The sequence below is a fragment of the Lutra lutra genome, chromosome 11 (genome assembly GCF_902655055.1).
Source record: "Lutra lutra chromosome 11, mLutLut1.2, whole genome shotgun sequence".
Lineage (NCBI taxonomy): Eukaryota > Metazoa > Chordata > Mammalia > Carnivora > Mustelidae > Lutra > Lutra lutra.
In genome coordinates this window covers 34,055,617-34,077,298 of record NC_062288.1, presented here as the reverse complement: position 1 = coordinate 34,077,298, position 21,682 = coordinate 34,055,617, and positions in this window count along the sequence as shown.

Genomic DNA, 21,682 nt, shown 5'->3' with positions numbered 1-21,682 from the left:
TAAGAAGTCTCAGAATTTGGACTAAAAGATTGTTACCAGTTGTGATTTCTCATAGTTCAGTGGGAGGGCAATTTTCTCAGTCTACAGTAATTTTAAGTGACTGAAGGGCCAGATAGTGACAGATTGACAGTCGCTATGCAGAGACCTGATGACCTAGGCTTGGGTCCTGTCAGTGCCTTTTATATATTTAGCCTGTAAGAAAGATCATTGCTGTGGTCTCAGGTCTGGGTGTTACTCTCCTACAATCTGAGGTCTGAGCTTCTGAGTGTCTGGTGGTGGGGGCTGTGGGGCATCACTCAGTTCCCTCTTCAGAGTCCTCTACTCTGCAAAGTTTTGGCTGCTAGTGGCTCGCAGCTGGGTCCCTCTCTAGAAGGATCTTCAACCAAGATGACTTCATTCCCTTTCTCTCCCAGAGGAACCTGTGTCCAATGATTGGGATGGGGCACAAGGTGGCTTTGCCTCAATCCTGGTTACATGTAAAGCATCATTCCCCACTCCAGAGTTCTGTATGGGGTCAGCCAAGGCCCCTTCTCCTTCTGCCCAATCCTGCTACCGTAGTTAATGTTTACCAGGTAAGTTTCTGCATTCAGATCTCCATCTCTGAATCTGCTTCTGCAGCCCAACTAAGGCAGCCACTTGGGAGGGAGGAGAACAAAAAACAACAAAATCCAACCAAACAAAAAAAAACCAGTGAATTTCCTGTCCTCTATCAAGGACCTTTTTCAGTTGCAGGCTAAGAATGATTTATTAGAGCATGATAATGTCTCTCTTAATGCTGGAAGCAATATAATTTTTTCCCCATCAAGTAACAAACTATGGTAATCATGCAACAGACATTAGTTGAGAATCTTACCCAGCCTAGGTACTGGGCCAGTTGCAGGTGACAAAGATGATAGAGTATCTGTTCCTGAGGAGCTTGTGGTCTAGGAAGAGGATTGTGTAATCCTTTCCTCCCCTTCAAAACCTGTAATGGACTGTGACAAGGAGCAGCCGTAAGGCAGGGAAGACAGTACAGGAATACACATGTAGGAACATGGGCACAGATGACCAAGTCCCATCTTAAAGCCTGGCCCCTCCTGCCCACTGACATCTCAGCCTTTCTCCTCTGTCTCAGAGCTGTTCAGCATAGTGGTGCTTCCTGTACTCTTCTAGTTGTTTTATTACTTAAAAACACACTACCTTTTGTGCTTGTTGGTCTTAATTTACTTTAGATTACAAAAACGCCAATAGATGTTCTACAGCTTCTTAGAAATTCTGCTCTATGGTGGAATGAGTGTTGCATTCCATTTCAGTGCAAATGTTCCCTGTACTTGGGTATTTTTATTGTAGTTTTGTAGAACAGAAATTCTTACAATTGTTATTTCTTGTTGATTATGCACAATGTTCAAGTCTTTATGAAAATACTTGTCTAAATTTGTGTTTAAGTTTTTAAATTGGGTTTGGACATTTGGAAGATGTAATGTTTTTGAAAAATTCTAGTTCTGTTCACATCTGTTTATCATCTATTTTATATCATTAACATGAGTATGTTTTCAGTGGGAGTGAGGCTTAAAAATACTAAGTCTATTTAGGATGAAAACTGTTGAATCGAAGAAGTTAAAATTCTCCTTAGATTTAACACATGTCTATTCCTAAACTAGTTTCATAACTACATTTGAAAGGAAATTGTGTATTTAGGACGTTTAATGTAGGTGACACATACGGTCTAATGGATTTGGCAATAAAGAAAAGTGGAAAAATACCATTATGTCAGAGATTAGCAAGAAAAGAAATGCAAATGAAGTCCTTTAGATTTGCTAAAGTATTTTTTTTTTGGCCAAATGTTTTGTTGATCACATAGTAGAAAAAAAATCATTTTTGACCCCTTATTAAAAGGAGTCGGGTATGCAAAACTGATGGGATGGAAGATGATCAATCTCCTTTGGAACAGTAAAGGGAACTAACATTTTTTTTTTTTAAATTTTATTTTTTTATAAACATATATTTTATCCCCAGGAGTACAGGTCTGTGAATCGCCAGGTTTACACACTTCACAGACTCACCATAGCGCATACCCTCCCCAATGTCCATAACCCCACCCCTCTCCCAACCCCCCTCCCCCCATCAACCCTCAGTTTGTTTTGTGAGATTGAGTCACTTATGGTTTGTCTCCTGGAAACTAACATTTTTATGCAAATGAATTCTCTGAGCAGAGTCTGCAAAGTAATCTAAGGCACTCAATTTTTATCTGAAACTAAGCAGAGCTCGGGGAAGTCATAGTAAGTTAATGTGCAAGTGCACATGCCTGCAAGTGTGTGTGTGTGTGTGTGTGTGTGTGTGTGTGTGTGTGTGTGTGTGTTTCCCCCATGAGTTTTCATTGACTGCCACATCTCTTCCTGTTTGGCTTTTGGCTTCTTATGACTAGGACATGGAGCCTTTGATCGCAATAGACAGTGGTGATGGGGAGAATGTGGTCAGATAGTCCCAGAAGGAAGGGGTCTGAGCCCACACACTCACAGTGCATTACTTTACTAGAGCATTAAGTACAGCCAGAGTATGGTGGGGTCAGGGCAGGGGACAGGAGGAGTGGATTTAGTGTTGGAGAGGAGAGAATTCTTTTTTTTTTTTTTTTTTTTTTTAAAGAATTTATTTATTCATTTGACAGAGAACACAAGTAGGCAGAGAGGCAAGCTGAGCGAGAGAGAGAGAGAGAGAGAGAGAGAGAGAGAGAGAGAAGGAAGCAGGCTCCCTGCCGAGCAGAGACCCCGATATGGGACTCGATCCCAGGACCCTGAGATCATGACCTGAGCCAAAGGCAGAGGCTCAACCCACTGAGCCACCTAGGCGCCGGAGAGGAGAGAATTCTAAGTCCAGGCTCAAATTAGTCACCTGCTGGGCAGCAACAATTGTGAGATCTTTAAACTTCACCCTTAGCTGTAACTCAGGAACAAGGGACTCTTCTTCCTTTGATAATCTGTACTCTTCAGGAGGATCCTGAATGTGCATGTTAAAACCCCATACTAATCTTTTTATACTATTTGACACTTTTCTGTGTAATTTCACATTGTTAATTCTGTGTCCACAGATTCCATTCTCCTCCTTTACCGCAGTTCACCTGGGAACAAATATCTGAACCACTTCCTTTGACTCTCCTATAATGAATTTTCCCAAATCTTGGGCCAGCGGCAGCACATGAGACATTAGGTGACTCAGAGGGCATTAAGTAATAACCTATCACACCGTGAAAATTCATTTCTATCTCCTTTCAAATTACCTTTAATTGGTATTTTAGATTGTGACAAGTTTGTCTTCCCAGTATTGCTGGAAAAAAAATATTTTGACAAAGAACAGCTTTCAGGAGCTGAAGCACATACTTAAGTTTCCCAAGTAATACTAGATAAAGTACAAACACTTAAAGTTGCATTTATTTTAAAGACTTTATTTTTTAGAGCAGTGTCAGATGTCTAGCAAAATGGAGAGAAAAGTAAAGAGATTTTCCTTCTACCACTTGCTCACCCACATGCACAGCCTCCCCCACTGTCAACATCCCCACCAGACTGGCCCGTTTTTTAATAATTACTGAACTTACATAAACACAGCATTAAAATGTATCTGTATGGTATTTTCCCATTTATTATGCCAAAGAATACTAGGTTTTTTTATAGTAGAGATCACATTTAAATATGCCAGTTCAAGAAAAAGTGTTACACAGTAGTACAGGTAATATACAGTAACATGGGAACAATTCTGGAGGTTGTTCTTGAATAACTGAAGTTTCAAAAACACCGGTCTTTTGTTTTCTTTTTGCTTTCGTTGATTTTTCTTCATAGGGTTCTTGAGTGAGTCTCATTTGTTTCAGTGGCTTTAAATACTGCCGGTATATTGAAGTCTCCCAAATACATGTCTGTCTGCTGAGATTCTGCATCATTATGGGGCTGTTAAGAGGGCCCACAGGCTCGCCTGGCCAAATGTGAACTCATTTTTTAAATTATAAAACTGCTTCCTCTCATGTTCCCAGTCATGATTAATAACATCCCTCTTCCCCCCACCCCCAAGTTAGCAGCCTGAGAGATATCCTTATCTTACCTGCTCCCATCCCATTTCTCCCCATACAGAATCCTTCTCCAATTTCTGTGGCTTCTTTTTCTTCAGTCTCCTTTGAGTCTGTTCTTTTATGTATATCAACAGTGCTGAACTCCAGTTCTCACCATCAGTCTCTTGGACCCATCCACTTGATTCTTAACTGAATTCTCTGTCTCCTTTATTGATTTCCCCCCTGTCCGTTGTGCTCACCACTGCCTAAGTTATTTTTGTACCATATATAAATCAATACATGCCATTCCATTGTTTAAAACCCTTCGGTGGTTTGTACTTGCTTACTTGAAATGATAGAAACTCCTTTACTTGATATGTGAAGCCCTTCATGGTCTGCCTTTTGACTGCTCATCCATTTTTCATTTCCTGACCTCCCCTTCGGATTTCTGCCTCACACCGTATATTATGGTAGCATTTGCAGTTTCCTAGTGTAGTGATGGTATTAGACCTCTCTGCCTCCGTACACATGATTCCGTCTCCTAAAAAGGAAATCCAGATAGTGTTTAAAAGCCAAGTATTGAGGGCGCCTGGGTGGCTCAGTGGGTTGAGGCCTCTGCCTTCGGCTCGGGTCGTGATCTCGGGGTCCTGCGATCGAGCCCCGCATCGGACTCTCTGCTCGGTGGGGAGCCTGCTTCCTCCTCCCTCTCTCTCTCTGCCTGCCTCTCTGACTGCTTGTGATCTCTGCCTGTCAAATAAATAAATAAAAAAAAATCTTTAAAAAAAAAGCCAAGGATTTGGGTTTGATGCCTATTGTTGTTACTTACAGTTATGTGATTTTGGTCAGATTACCTTCTTATACCTCAGTTGCTTTATGGAAAATGGGAGTGTGTACTAAGAACAATGCACATCTCATAGGTTTGTTTTGAGGCTACAGTGATTAAATATGTGAGGTTCCTAGAACAGTGCTGGGAACCCTGGAAGTGCTGTAGGAATTATTGCTGTCACTCTGAATGCCTTTTCTTCCATGTCTGTTGAGTGAACTCGTACAAATTCTTTCTTTTTTTATTTTTGAAATTCCTTATTTTTATTAATTTTCTATAATGTAATGTACAAAAATGTCAAATACAGTGTTGAATAAAGGACTAATAATTTATAAGCAGATGTTCATGTTAATGAAGAAAGCATAATTCAAATACAGCAAACTTGAGAGGAAATGAAGCAAAATGTATATAACATTTTGATAAATTATAATTATCAGTGTTAATTTTTTTTTCTTTTTTTTTTTAAAAGCGAGATCACAAGTAGGCAGAGAGGCAGGCAGAGAGAGAGAGGGAAGCAGACTCCCTGTTCAGCAGAAAGCCCGATGTGGGGCTCGACCCCAGGACCCTGAGATCATGACCTGAGCCGAAGGCAGAGGCTTAACCCACTGAGCCACCCAGGCGCCCCTCAGTGGTAATTTTTTTAGAAAGTATTTCTCTTAAATGATTGTCTTCTTTAATTAGTTAAAAATTCACAAACTAGGGCGCCTGGGTGGCTCAGTGGGTTAAAGCCTCTGCCTTCGGCTCAGGTCATGGTCCAGAGTCCTGGGATTGAGGCCCGCATCGGGCTCTCTGCTCAGCGGGGAGCCTGCTTCCTCCTCTCTCTCTGACTGCCTCTCTGCCTACTTGTGATCTATCTCTCTGTCAAATAAATAAATAAAATCTTAAAAAAAAATTCACAAACTATTTTTGGAGTTATTGCTGGAATGAGACAGATTTCATCCTAAATCCCATTTTCTTTCTATAGAATATAAATCATAAGAAACTTATAAGACTGAATAGGTAAAATAAATTGGGTAAGTAGATAATATGGAATGAAAATTTTCTTTAATTCTCCAGGCTCTGTTAGTCAACTTTAAGTACATATTTTTAAATTACCTGATCATTTAATTTTCTTTTATTCATTACCTCAAATATATTTGTTTAGGTGATTTTCAGATATTACTTTCATTTTGGATTATCTGCTTTTACAAACTTTGTAGTTTTACTCTATTAAGCCATATTTTTGTATGTTATTGTCAAAAATAGTTTGTTTAAGTGATTAAAAGTCTATCATTTTATAATTGCCACCTTAGTTTTTGCCATCTGGTCTCCTATTTTTACTACGAATTGAGTATGGCATGATTACGTTAATTCCAGTTAACATACAGTATATTAGTTTCAGGTGTAGAATTGAGTGATTCATCACTTAATACAATACCTAGTTCTCATCCCAACAAGTGGGCCTCTTTCATCTCCATCACCTATTAATCCACCCCTCGTCCCAAGAACCCTCAGTTTGTTCTTTATAGTTGAGAGCCTGTTTTATGGTTTGCCTCTCTTCCCTCTACTCCCATATTCGTTTGTTATTCCACATGGAATGAGATCATATGGTTATTTGTCTCTCTCTGACTGACTTATTCCACTTAGCATTATACTCTTTAACTCCATCCACATTATTGGAAATAGCAAGATTTATTCCTTTTATGGCTGAGAATATTCCATTATATATGTGTATGTCTATATACATGCATGCGCATATATAACATATATACATATATACCATATCTTATTTATCCAGTCATCTGTCAGTGGACATTTTGGCTCTTTCCATAGTTTGGCTATTGTTGATAATGCTAAAACATTGGGTTCATGTACCCTTCAAAATCAGTATTTTTTATCCTTGGGTAACCTTTAGTAGTGGAATTACTGGATTATGGGGTAGTTCTATTTTTAACTTCTTAAGGAACCTTCATACTGTTTTCCAGAGTGCTGTTAACCATTTGCATTCCCCTGCAACAGTGTAAGAGGGTTCCCTTTTTCTGCCTCCTCACCACATTTGTTGTTTCCTTTTGTTAATTTTAGTTATTCTGACTGGTATGAGGTGATACCTCATTTGTAGTTTTAATTTATATTGGCCTGATGATGAGTGATGTTGAGCATCATTTCATTTGTCTGTGAGCTATCTGGATGTCTTCTTTGGAAAAGATTATTCATGTCTTATGCCTTTTCTTTTTATTCCCATTTTTTAACTGGAATATTGTTTTCTAGGTGTTTGAGTTTGATAAGTTCTTTATATATCTTTAGTACTAACCTTTTATGAGAAAGGTCAATTTGCAAATATCGTCTCCTGTTCTGAAGGTTGCCTTTTAGTTTTGTTGATTATTTCCTTACTGTGAAGAGATTTTTTATCTTGAAGTCCCAATAGATCGTGGTTTTTTTTTTTTTTTTTTGCTTTTGTTTTCCTGCCTCAGGAGATGTGTCTTGGAAGAAGTTGCTGTGGCCAAGGTCAGAAAGGTTACTACCTGTGTTCTCTAGAATTTTGATGGTTTCCTGTCTCAAATTTAGGTCTTTAATCCTTTTGAATTTATTTTTGTGTATGGTATAAGAAAGTGATCCAGTTGCATGTTGCTGTCCAGTTTTTTCAACATTTGTTGAAGAGAGTATCTTTTTCCCATTGGATATTCTTTTCTTGCTTTGTTAAACACTAATGACCATTGTAGTTGTGGGTCCTTTTTTTGGGGTTTTCTATTCTGTTCCATTGATCTATGTGTTCTTGTGCTAGTAGCATACGGTCTTCATCACTGCAGCTTTGTATGTAACTTGAAGTCTGGAATTGTGATGCCGCTGCTTTTGCTTTTCTTTTTGAAGACTGCTTTGGCTATTCAGGGTCTTTTGCAGTTCCATACAATTTTAGGGTGGGTTGTTATAGTTCTGTGAAAAAACACGGGTGGTATTTAGATAGGTATTACATTAAATGTATAAAATGATTGCGTTGGATAGTACAGACATTTAACAATGTTCTTCCAGCCCATTAGCTTAGAATGTTTTTCCATTTCTTGGTCTCTTCCTCAGTCTCTTTAATAAGTGTTCATAGTTTGGGAGTACAGATCTTTATGCCTTTGGTTAGGTTTATTCTTACAAACCTAAAAGGTTAGGTTTATATTTTAGGTTTTTGGTGCATTGTAAATGGGACTGGTTCTGTGATTCTTTTTTTTTTTTTCTTTTTCTGCTGTTTCATTATTGGTATATAGAGATGCATATTTTCTATGTTGGTTTTTTTTTTTTTTTAAATCCTGAGACTTTACTGAATTTGTGTATTACTTCTAACAATTTTTTTTTCCCCCCTTTGGTGGAGTCTTTCAGTTTTCTACATAGTATCATGTTATCTGAAATGGTGAAAGTTTGACTTCCTTGCTGATTTGGATGTCCTTTTACTTCTTTTTGTTGTGTGAGTGCTGAGGCTGAACTCCTATAAATTCTTAAAGACAGAGGCGTATACCTCCTCTGTGAAATCTCTACTCAATGTCGCGGGGACATATTGTTTCCCTTCCAGCTTGCCTTCAGTGGAACTAAGGTGTACTTATTTGAGCAAATCCAATATTCCACTGTACTTCTTTTGTCTCTATATTTCCCACTACTAGATTTTAAGTTTCTTTAAAGAAAGATGTATTTTACTTATTTTGGTCTGCAAAGAGTATGTCTCAGTTTGTCAAATGAATGACCCTAATACAGAAAATTACATGACCTTTAAAAATGTTTCTTATCCTGGAAAACTTCAACAAACACAAAAAAGTAAAAAAAAAAAAAAACCACTAAAAACACAAAAAAGTAGAAGTTCATACAATGAACTGTCGTATACTCCAAATGTAGCTTCAGCCATCACATAGTACCATTTTTGTTTTTTCTGTTCTTTTTTTTTGATAGAATATTTTAAAGCAAATCTCATTCATATTTTTATTTATAAATTCATCGATAACATTAGTAGGTAAGGACTTCGTTTGTTCACTGTGGTTTTGTTTAAACTGGCAGTAACTCCTTTTTTATCTAATACCTATTTTGTATTTAGTTTTCCCCAGTTGTCTCCAAAATGTCTTTGAATTGTTGGTTTGGTTGCATGAGAGTCCTTCCTGCCAAAGTCTATGAATAGTATTTACTCTGTGTCTCTAAACTCCTAATGGGAAAGAGCATTCCCTCTTCTACGATTTAATTTTTAAATAAAATAGATCATTTTTCCTTGAGCATTTCCCACAATTTGGATTTGGCTGACTCTATTACTACATTACTTAACACGTTCCTCTATTCCTATATCCTGTAAAGTTACATCCAGAGAATTGATTTAAATTGAGGTTCAATTTTTGTAATAGAATATTTCATAGATTCTAGTCTGTATCTTCTAGTATATAATATCAATAGTAACATGATGTCAGATTGTTCAATTTTAGTGATAAGATTTCTCAGTGGGGCTTGGGTGGTATCCGCTTCATTTGTCCATTTAAAGAAAGTTCCTCAAAAACAAAAAAGTTCCTCATTATCCTTTAGTTTAGTATTTTAGCAGCTCATGAATGACCATTGCCTTGACCCATTATTTCATTACAAGTTGCAAAATGGTGATTTTTTTTTTCCTAATTCTACTATGTCTTCTGAATGTCTTAGCTGTGATTCTTATATAAAGAAGGTTGACCCTCATTGATTTTTTTTTTTTTTTTTTTTAGTTAAACTGTTCATAAAGGAAAGTAAGATAAATGCATCAACTTTCCTTTGGAAATTTTACAATGATGGGATGTATGCTAATAATGTCTAAAGGTAATCAGTACAATTTTTTTTCAACTCTGATTTTGACCTCATGGGTTTTATATATTTACTGTTTATTCAGTTGCAATCAGTATTCTTTATGATACTCAGATTGTTTTAGCTTTGGACTATGGGAGCTCTTCAAGGTACCCAAGTCCTTTTTGGTATGTCTTTAGAAGTTTTACCTAGCAGCCTTGCTTTTAGGTATAGCAACATATCCTCTTGTTCATTTCTTGCAAAGATCTGGAATCAATCAATTGTCACATTGTACTTATTTCCATTATGTATGAAATGGTATTTCGATATGATAATCTGAGCCTACAGTGAGATGACATTTCTTCCAGGCTCTTTTAATGGATGGAAGTAGGAAATGCAAATTTACTGAAAGAGAAAAGTAAATCATGAGATCATACTTGTATTTCTAATTTAAACAAAAGATTACAAGGTTTTTATTTAACCATTTTTCTTTTGTTAATAACTCTTGTTCTAAAAACTATGTTTCTTAACTATATTAATGTAATTGTATATATGCTTTAATATTTTGCTGTGGTTTCACTTATAAAATGCCTCTAGTACTACTAATAAAAAACCGAATACATTCTGTTTACCTTTCTGTGTGTGCATATGTTTTGGTCTTCAGGATATTCAATCAAAATTATGTGTCTTAAAGCCATTTGCAGTTATTCATCTACTTCTGGTTATGCCATAAACATCATAAATAGGCAGATTTTTCTTCAGGTGATTTTTTTCCCCCCATTTTTGATGACCATTGTTTTTCTAAACTTTTTAGAAAAAATTACAAAGATAGTTTCATGGTTTGAATTTATGAAGCAAGGAACATTTAAAGATACCTAGGTTCTATCTTTGCCTTTCTCCTCCCCTCACCTTTCTCTTTCTCTATTTAGTGGTAATTTTAAAAATATAGGCAAATCTTTAATGTATTTGTCTACCCTTTCTTTCACAAAAGTAGCATGTATATACTTTTTCAAAAAGTATTTACGCTTTTTTTTTTCCTTTTTTAAAATTTACACTCAATTAGCCTATAGTGTGTTATTAGTTTCAGAGGTAGAGTTCAGAGATTTGTCAGTCTTATGTAACACCCGGTGCTCATTACATCACATGCCCTCCTTACTGCCCATCGCTCGGTTACCCCATCCCATGACCCTCCTCCCCTCCCGCAACCCTCATCTTGTTGCCTGTGATTAAGAGTCTCTTACAGTTTGTCTCCCTCTCTGATTTCGTCTTGTTTTATTCCCCCCCCCTTCCGCTATGCTGCTCTGTTTTGTTTCTTAAATGCTACATATGAGTAAGATCATATAATTGTTTTTCTCTGATTGACTTATTCTTTTAGCATAATACCCTCTAGTTCTGTTCACATCATTGCAAATGGCAAGATTTCATTTCTGATGGCAGAGTAGTAGTCCATTCTGTGTCTGTGTGTGTGTGTGTGTACACACACACCCCAAATTCTTTATCCATTCATGTGTTGATGGACATCTGGGCTCTTTCTATAGTTGGGCTATTATGGACATTGTTGCTATGAACATTGTTGCTATAAACATTGGGGTGCAGATGCCCTTTGGATCATTACATTTGTATCTTTGGGGTAAATACCCAGTAGTGCAATTGCCAGGTTATAATGTAGCTCTATTTTTAAGCATTTTGAGGAACCTCCATACTTTTTTCTAGAGTGGCTATACCAGCTTGCATTCCACCAACAGTGTAAGAGGGTTTCTTTTTTCCCACATCCTTGCCAACGTTTGTTGTTTCATGACTTGATAATATCAGCCATTCTGACTCATGTGAGGAGTTATCTCATTGTGGCTTTGAATTGTGTTTCCCTGATGCCAAGTGATGTCAGACATTTTTTTCATGTGTTTGTTGGCCATTTGGACGTCTTTGGAGAAATGTCTGTTCATGTTCTGCACATTTCTTGATTGGATTATTCTTCGGGTGTTGAGTTTGAGAAGTTCTTTGTAGATTTTGGATACTAGCCCTTTATCTGATAAGACATTTGCAAATATCTTCTCCCATTCGGTGGGTTGTCTTTTGGTTTTGTTGACTGTTTCCTTTGCTGTGCAAAAAGCTTTTTATCCTGATGAAAACCCAATAGTTCATTTTTGCCTTTGTTTCCCTTGCCTTTGGAGACATGTCTAACAAGAAGTTGCTGTGGCTGAGGTCCTAGAGGTTGCTGCCTATGTTCTCTTCTAGGATTTTGTTGGATTTCTGTCTCACATTGAGATCTCTGATCCATTTTGAGTCTACTTTTGTGTATGATGTAAGGAAATGGTCCAGTTTCATCCTTTTGCATGTGACTGTCCAATGTTCCTAGCACCATTTGTTGGAAGAGACTGTCTTTTTTCCCATTGGATATTATTTCCTGCTTTGTCAAAGATTAGTTGAGATAGAGTTGAGGGTCCATTTCAGGATTCTCTGTTCTGTTCCACTGACTTATGTGTCTGTTTATGTGCGAGTACCATACCGTCTTGATGATTACAGCTTTGTAATGTAGCTTGAAGTCTGGAATTGTGATGGCATTACACTTTTTATTTTAAGAAAATGGTTGATTCACATGTATTTGTAAGAAAGCATACAAAGAGATCCCATGTGTCCTTTATTCAGTTTCTACCAATGGGAGCACCTAGTAAAACTATGTGACAAAATGACAACCAGGGTACTGACATTAGTACAGAATGTTCTCATCAATACAAAAATTCTTCAAGTTGCCCTTTTATAGCCATGCTCATTTCCTTCCTGCCCCTACCTTCATCCTCATCCTCTGGCAGTAATTTATCTATTCTATATTCTATAATTTTGTCATTTAAGTTAAAAATGTTATCTAAAGGAAATCCAATGGTATGTCAACTTTTGGGATTGGTACTTTTCCACTCAGCACAATTCTCTGGTGATTCATCTTAGTTTTTGAATGTATCAATTGTTCATTCCTTTTTATTGGTGAGTGGTAGTCTGTGATAGGGATGTACTGTAGTTTGTTTAACCATTCACCCATTGGAGGACATCTAGGTTATTCTCCGGTTTTTCATGAATAAAGCTTCTATAAAACATTTATGTACTGGTTTTTATGTGAACCTAAATTTTCATTTCTCTAGGATCAGTTTCCAGGAGTGCAACTGGTCGACCAAACTATAGTTGCATATTTAGTTTTTAAAGAACCAAAATGTTTTCCAGGGTGGTTGTGCCGTTGTATATTCCCACCAGCAATATAAGAATAATCCAGTTTCTCAGTATCCTCATTAGCATTTGGTGTTACCACTATTTTTTTTTTTTTAAGCCATTTTGTGTCCTCTCATTGTAGTGTCAACTTGTATTTCCCTAATGGCTAATGAATGTTAAACATCTTTTCATGTGTACTTGGTGTGTTAGTCTGTTCCATCTGCTATAACAAAATACCATAGATTAGGCAGCTTATAAACAACAAAAATTTATTTCTCATAATTCTGGAAGCTGGGAGTTGTAGGTCAAGGAGCCTTCTTCCTGGTTCATAGCTGGTACCTTATCATGGTGCACTCATATGGTAGAAAGGCTACAGTGCTCCGTGGGGTCTCTGTAATAATAACATGAATTCTGTTCTTGTGGGCTCCATCTTCATGATCTAAGCACACCCAAAGTCTTCACTTTCTAATACCATCACACTGGGCATTAGGATTCCAACTTTTGAGTTGAGGGGAAGACACAAACATTCAGATCATAGCACTTGATATCTGTCCCATTTCCTAATTAGATTGTTTTTCACTATTTAGTTTTGAGTGTTCTTTGTATATTGCAGATACTGGTCCTTTTATTTTACAAGTATTTTTTCCAACTCTGTAGCTTGTTTTTCCATCCTCTTAACAGACATTTTTCAGAATAAAAGTTAACCTTGATGAAGGCAAATTTATTAGCTTTTTCTTTTATGGATTGTACTTTTACTAACCTATCAGAGAAGCCCTTGTCTAACCCTAGATTTCCCCTCTCCCCCATTTTCTCCTCTTAAACATTTTTATAGTTTTATAACTAGATTTAAGCTTATGATCCATTTTTAGCTTTTGTTTGTTTGTTGAAAGTGTGAGACTTAGGTAAAGGGTTGTTATTTTCTGTAGATGTCTAATTGTTCCAGAATCATTTGTTGACAAGGCTGTCTTTCTTCTGCTGAATCACGGCAGCATTTTTCTCAGAATCATTGGTTGGTGTTTGTTTGCATCTATTTCTGGATTCTTCTGTTGCATTGGTATAAATGTTTATCCTTTGGTTAATACCATAACATCTTGGTTTCTTGTTTTAAAATCAGACCTGCTCCTACCACTCATTATTTCTCAGAATTGTGTTAGGTATTCTAATCTTTGTCTTCCTGTATAAAATTGAAAACTAATTTTGTCTATATTGCCAAAAACCGTTAGATTTTCATGTAAGTTACATTAAAGCATATAAATTTGAGGAAGAATTCCTATCTATGCTAGGTTGAGTCTTTCAATGCATAAACACATATGTTTCTCCATTTATGTAGCTCTTGTTTTACAGTTTATGGCATACAAGTCCCATATCTTTAATATATAATTAAATATTGTTATATTTAAATATATTTTTTTAATAGAGCATACATGAGACAAGAGAGCATGAGTGAGTGGTGCGGTGCAGAGGGAGAGGCCCAGCATGGAGCCCTACACCAGGCTCAATCTCATGACCCTAAGAACATGATGTGAGTCAAAGTCAAGTTGAATGCTTAACTGACGGAGCCATCCATGTACCCCTCTACTTCATTTTTTTGGAAGGGGATGATTATAAATGCTATGGAATTTTTTAAAAAAAGATTTTATTTATTTATTTGACAGAGCGAGAGACAGTGAGAGCAGGAACACGAGCAGGGGGAGTGGGAGAGGAAGAAGCAGGCTTCCTGCCAAGCAGAGAGTCCCATGTGGGGCTTGATCCCAGAGTTCTGGGATCAAGACTTGAGCTGAAGGCAGACACTTAATGACTGAGCCACCCAGAGGCCCAATGCTATCATATTTTTTTTTTAAAGATTTTTTTTTTAATTTATTTATTTGACAGAGAGATCACAAGTAGACGGCGAGGCAGGCAGAGAGAGAGAGAGAGAGGGAAGCAGGCTCCCTGCTGAGCAGAGAGCCCGATGGGGCCTCGATCCCAGGACCCTGAGATCATGACCTGAGCGGAAGGCAGGGCTTAACCCACTGAGCCCCCAGGCGCCCTGCTATCATATTTTTATTTTACTTTTTTTTTTGGTGTTCATTAATAGAACTACAACTGATTTTTGTATTTTGATCTTGTATCATTTGACCTTACCGAAGTCACTTATTAGTGCCAGAAGTTTTGTTGTTGATCTTTTGGGATTTTCGTTATGTAGATAATTGTGACATTTGCCAGGAAGGATAGTTTCCCCCATTGCCCCCTTTCTGATTTGTTATTTTTTTCTTGACTTCCTAGGACTGATTAGGATTTCCACTACAGTGTTAAATAAGAGTGGTGAGAGCATACATTCTTGCATTGTTTGCAATGGGAACAAGGGAGAAAATATTCAGTCTGTCACTATTGAGTATACTGTTAGCAGTAGGATTTTGTATATATTCCTCATCACATTGAGGGAGTTCCCCTTTGTTTGTACTTTTCAGAGTACTTTTGTCATGAATAGAAGTTGAAATTTGTTAAATGCCTTTTCTGAATTGACATTTTTTTTTTCACCCTGTAATTTGGTGAATTTTTGTTTGTGGAGAACCTGTATATCTCATAACAGTTGTTAATTGAGTAAAGAAAGTAATGAAATTGCTGAGCTTAGATTTCTACTAATTAAAGTATGTGATGGGATTCTTGTGGTGGATCTCTGCTGAAAATAGAGGGCTATAGATTTAGGGGTTAGAATCAGATCTTATTCTTCTTAAAGTAAGTACCTATTTAGGGACGCCTGGGTGGCTCAGTTGGTTGGGCAGCTGCCTTCGGCTCAGGTCATGATCCCAGCGTTCTGGGATCGAGTCCCACATTGGGCTCCTTGTTCTGTGGGGAGCCTGCTTCTCCCTCTGCCTCTGCCTGCCACTCTGTCTGCCTGTGCTCGCTCGCTCTCTCTTGACAAATAAATAAAATCTTTAAAAAAAAAAAAATAAAAGTAAGTACATATTTAGACAGCCCGGTATGTAGGAGTATGTCTATTTCTGTCTTTATTTTTGTGTAAGCAAAGCACAGGAACATGTAGTAACAAACTTTTAATGCCTGCCTCATCCTTTTTTTTCTTCCTTCTCTCCCTCATACAGTTATTCCTTTAATGGGTAAATGATACCTGCTCTAAAGCATTCCAGACCCTCACCCTACCTGCACTGTTGCCACTTCTCCACTAGAACATTAAATTTTCCCCATCTTCCCACTTACACTACTTTATTAAAGGTGCTAAAAAGAATTCTCATTCTTAGTAAACAGATATTTTGTAAGAACTATTATCAGTACTCTTGTCTATTTTGTGCACTATTGTATTGTGAAATAATAGCTTGGTATTTGCTATAAATAAGTGCTTAATTAATACTTGATGAATGGATGAGATAATCCAGTGGTAGGTAGCTAGATAGAAGCACTGTGCTAGCCTCTAAAGGACACTTATTATCAGAAATAGTTTTGTTTTATAGGAGCTTATGATTTTGTTTTCTAGGAGCTTATGATTTTGTAATAGAGATAAAGTGCATTTTTCTTAGTTTAATGGGTTTTAAAAAAACACAATCATTGTGCTAATGAGTGGGCTGGAATTTGAAGATGGGCCAGAGCCTGCAGGTTGTTTCATAGGGGGGTGATAGAGTAGAATTTGAATGGGAGAGAAAAAGGAAAAATGTGGCAGAAGAGCAACAGTTATGTGCAGCTCAGCTCAGTAGGTTCATGCCAAAAAATAGTGATAAGAAAATTTGGATTGGAGAGTTGACTTCTACCCCTTCCACCCCCAAATATTGAACCAGACTTGCATACCTGGAACAAACCCCACTTGGTCATGGTATATAATAAGTTTGATATTTTGCTGAATCCTATACATAACAATTTTTTTTCCATGTATATTTTTGAGAGGTTTTGGATTATAGTTTTCTTCTTTCTTTCTTTTTTTTTAAAACATTTTATTTATTTATATGACAGACAAAGATCACAAGTAGGAGGAGAGGCAGGCAGAGAGAGGAGGAAGCAGGCTCCCTGCTGAGCAGAGAGCCCGATGTGGGTCTCCATCCCAGGACCCTGGGATCATGACCTGAGCCGAAGGCAGAGGCTTAACCCACTGAGCCACCCAGGCGCCCAAGATTATAGTTTCTTAGTACTGTCTTTCTCTGGTTTTGGTTTTAGAGTAATGCTAATTCATAAAATTAATTGAAGTATACCTTTTGTTTTCTGGAAGAGATTGTATAGAATTGGATGCCAATTCTTTTCATTTTTCTTTAATTTTGGAAAACAAACAAACAGATGGACCAGAATATAATCTTCTGGAAAGTTTTTGAAATATAGATTCAATTACCAATTCTTTTTAGGGTAGATATGCTGGTAACAAGTTCTTTTAGTTTTCCTTCATCTGAGAATGTTTATTTCCCCTTAATTGCTGAGAGCTATTTTCATTTGATGTAGGATTCTGGGCTGACAGTTCATTTCTTTAAGCATTAAAATGTTGTGCCATTTATTTCTGGACTCCATGTTTTCTCATAAGAAATACACTGTCATGCAAATGTTTTTCTCCTACAGGTAGGTGTTATTTTTCTCATGCAGCTTTCTAGATCTCTTCTTTATTCTTTTTCAAAAGTTTCACCATGTTGCTTTTTGGTTGGATTTCCTTGAGTCCAATTTTTAGATTGCTTAGCTTCTTGTATATATAGCTTTATGTTTTTTGCCAACTCAGGAAACTTTTCAGCCATATTTTTTTCAAATTATTTTCTTTTATTTTTTAAAAGCTTTTATTTAAAAAAAATTTTTTAGATTTTATTTATCAGAGAGAGGGGAGAGAGAGAGAGTGCAAGCACAAGCAGGAGAAGCAGGCTTCCTGCTGAGCAAGGACCAGATGCCGGGCTCAATCCCAGGACTCTGGGATCATGATCTGAGCGAAGGCAGACGCTTAACTGGCTGAGCCACCCAGGTGTCCCTCAAATAATTTAAATATTTTCTTTCTTTAAGTTTAAAGTCAATTAACATGTAATGTATTACTAGTTTCAGAGGTAGGGTTCAGTGACTGGTCAGTTGTTCAGCTATTATTTGACTACTTTTTGAGCCTTTTTTTTTCCTTCCTCTGATTGTGGAACTACTTGAATATTAAATATTTTGTTATAGTCCCACAGATCCCTGAATATAATTTTTGTATTTCCTTATTGATCAAAGTTGATAGTTGCAGATAACAGAATCTATTTGAGTTCCTGAAAGAGAATCTTTTTTTTTTTTTTTTTCCTTCTCCATCTCACAGAATTATTGGGAGGACTAGAGAAGGAGCTCTAGAATAAGCTTCCAGAACCACTCCCAAATCCACACTGCAGATTTGTCCTATTCATGAAAGTGTGCTTGTTCCTGACATAAGAAACCACAGAGCCTTTGCTGCCCCTGCACTAGCAAAATGGATGCCCCATATTCAGTCTGTGTCCCTACATATCTTAGTCCTGAATCAAAGTCTCATATTAGTGTGTTAGACTAGTATACCCATGCATCTATCTGCCCCCCAAGCAGATAGTGCCCAAACAGCAAGGGGAGCTCAGAAATGTAGGCTTTCGTCCTGCACAATGAGCTTTATTGAGATACAGTTGATATGTAACAATGTAAGTTAAGGTGTACAACATGTTGATTTCATAGACTTAGATCTTGTGAAATATTACCATAGTAAGGTCAGTTAACCTCTCTATAACCTCATTAATTATCACTTCATTTTTGTGGTGAAAATGTTTAATATTTACTAACTATAATTACCATGAGTAAGTTACCAACTTATTCATGTCTTAACTGAAAGTTTGTAGTATTTGACCAACATTTCCCTAATTCCCTCACACCCACCCTGCCACAGCCTATGGAAACAATCATTTTACTCTGAGTTCAGCTTTGCTTTCTTAGATTTCACATATAAATGATAGCATACAAAATTTGCTTGTCTCTTTCTGACTTACTTCACTTAGGATAATGCCCTTAAGTACCATCCATGTTGTTGCAAATGGCAGAATTACCTTCTTTTTCTTGCCTCAGTAACCTACCATTGTACGACATTGTACTACATCCTTTTTAATCATTCATCCATATTCGGATACTTAGGTTATTTCCATATCTTGGCTATTGTGGATAATGCCGCAGTGAGCTTGGGAGTGCACATATGTCTTGAAGGTCCTTTGAAGATTTCCTTTGGTTATATACCCCAAAGTGGGGCTGTTAGATCATACGGTAATTCTGCTTTTAACTTTCTGAGGAACTTTCATACTGTTTCATAGTGACTGTATCCACTTAAACTCCAACCAGTGGTGCACAAAAGTTCCTTTTTTCCATATCCTTGCCAATACTTAACCTTTTGTCTTTTCTCTGATAGCCATTCTGACAGGTGTGAGTTTATACCTCCTATCATTGTGGTTTTAATTTGAATTTAACTGATGATTAGTGATGTTGAGAGTATTTTCATATGCTTGTTGACCATTGTCATCTTTGGAAAAATATCTATTTCCTCTGCTTATTTATTAAGCAGATTGTGTTTTGCTTGTTTTTCCTCTAAGCTATAGCAGTTCTTTACGTATTATGGATATTAGCTTTTCATCAGATAGTTGGCAAATATATTCTTCCATTCTTCAGGTTATTTTCCCATTTTGTTAATTTTTTTCTGTGTAGAATTTTTAATTTGATATAGTCTCACTTACTAAATTTTAATTTTTACTGCATTTGCTATGGTTTCCTATCCAAAAAATCAGTTCCAAGGCCAATTTTAATGCATCTGAATTGGAAAGGCAGAAGTAAAATAGTCTGTTTGCAGATAAGATCTTCTATAGAAAATCCTAAGATTCAACCAAAAAAAAAATCAACAAATTGAGTAAAGTTGCAGGATTCAGCCTCAACATAGAGAAATCCATTATGTTTCTCATGTATTAACAATGAAATATCTTTTTTTAAAAAATTTTTTTTTTTAATAAACATATAATGTATTTTTATCACCAGGGGTACAGGTCTGTGAATTGCCAGGTTTACACATTTCACAGCGCTCATCATAGCACATACCCTCCCCAATGTCCATATCCCCACCACCCTCTCCCGTCTCCCCTCCCCCCAGCAACCCTCAGTCTGTTTTTTTGAGTTGAGTCTTTTATGGTTTGTCTCCCTCCCAATCCCATCTTCTTTCACTTTTCTTTTCCTACCCCCCAAACCCCCCACATTGCATCACCACTTCCTCATATCAGGGACATCATATGATAGTTGTCTTTCTCTGATTGACTTATTTCGCTAAGCATAATACCCTCTAGTTCCATCCACATCATCGCAAATGGCAAGATTTCATTTCTTTTGATGGCTGCATAGTATTCCATTATGTATATATACCACATCTTTATCCATTCATCTGTTGATGGACATCTAGGTTCTTTCCATAGTTTGGCTATTGTGGACATTGCTGCTATAAACATTCGGGTGCACGTGCCCCTTCGGAGCACCACATTTGTATCTTTAGGATATATACCCAGTAGTGCAATCGCTGGGTCATAGGGTAGCTCTATTTTCAGTTTTTTGAGGAACCTCCACACAGTTTTCCAGAGTGGTTGCACCAGCTTGCATTCCAACCAACAGTGTAGGAGGGTTCCCCTCTCTCCGCATCCTTGCCAGCATCTGTCATTTCTTGTCTTGTTAATTTTAGCCATTCTGACTGGTGTGAGGTGGTATCTCATTGTGGTTTTGATTTGTATTTCCCTGATGCCGAGTGATGTGGGGCATTTTTCATGTGTCTGTTGGCCATCTGGATGTCTTCTTTGCAGAAATGTCTGTTCATGTCCTCTGCCATTTCTTGATTGGATTATTTGTTCTTTGGGTGTTGAGTTTGCTAAGCTCTTTATAGATTTTGGATACAAGCCCTTTATCTGATATGTCATTTGCGAATATCTTCCCATTCTGTCAGTTGTCTTTTGGTTTTGTAACTGTTTCCTTTGCTGTGCAAAAGCTTTTGATCTTGATGAAATCCCAATAGTTCATTTTTGCTCTTGCTTCTGTTGTCTTTGGCGATGTTCCTAGGAAGAAGTTGCTGCGGTTGAGGTCCAAGAGGTTGCTGCCTGGGTTCTCCTCAAGGATTTTGATGGATTCCTTTCTCACATTGAGGGTCCTTCATCCATTTTGAGTCTATTTTCATGTGTGGTGTAAGGAAATAGTCCAATTTCATTTTTCTGCATGTGGCTGTCCAATTTTCCCAACACCATTTATTGAAGAGGCTGTCTTTTTTCCATTGGACATTCTTTCCTGCTTTGTCGAAGGTTAGTTGACCATAGAGTTGAGGGTCTATTTCTGGGCTCTCTATTCTGTTCCATCTATGTGTCTGTTTTTTTTTTAAAGATTTTATTTATTTGATAGAGCGAGATCACAAGTGGGCAGAGAGGTGAGCAGAGAGAGAGAGGAGGAAGCAGGCTCCCTGCAGAGCAGAGAGCCCGATGGGGACTGATCCCAGGACCTGAGATCATGACCTGAGCCGACGGCAGAGGATCAACCCACTGAGCCACCCAGGTGCTCCTATGTGTCTGTTTTTGTGCCAGTACCATACTGTCTTGATGATGACGCTTTGTAATAGCGCTTGAAGTTGAATTGTGATGCCACCACTTTGGCTTTCTTTTTCAATATTCCTTTTGATTTGAGGTCTTTCTGGTTCCGTATGAATTTTAGGATTGTTTGTTCTATTTCTTTGAAAAAAATGGATGGGATTTGATAGGGATTGCATTAAATATGTAGATTGCTTTAGGTAGAATAGACATTTCACAATATTTGCTCTTCCAATCTAGGAGCATGGAACATTTTCCATTTCTTTGTGTCTTCCTCAATTTCTTTCATGAGTACTTTATAGTTTTCTGAGTATAGATTCTTTGCCTCTTTGGTTAGGTTTATTCCTAGGTATCTTATAGTTTTGGGTGCAA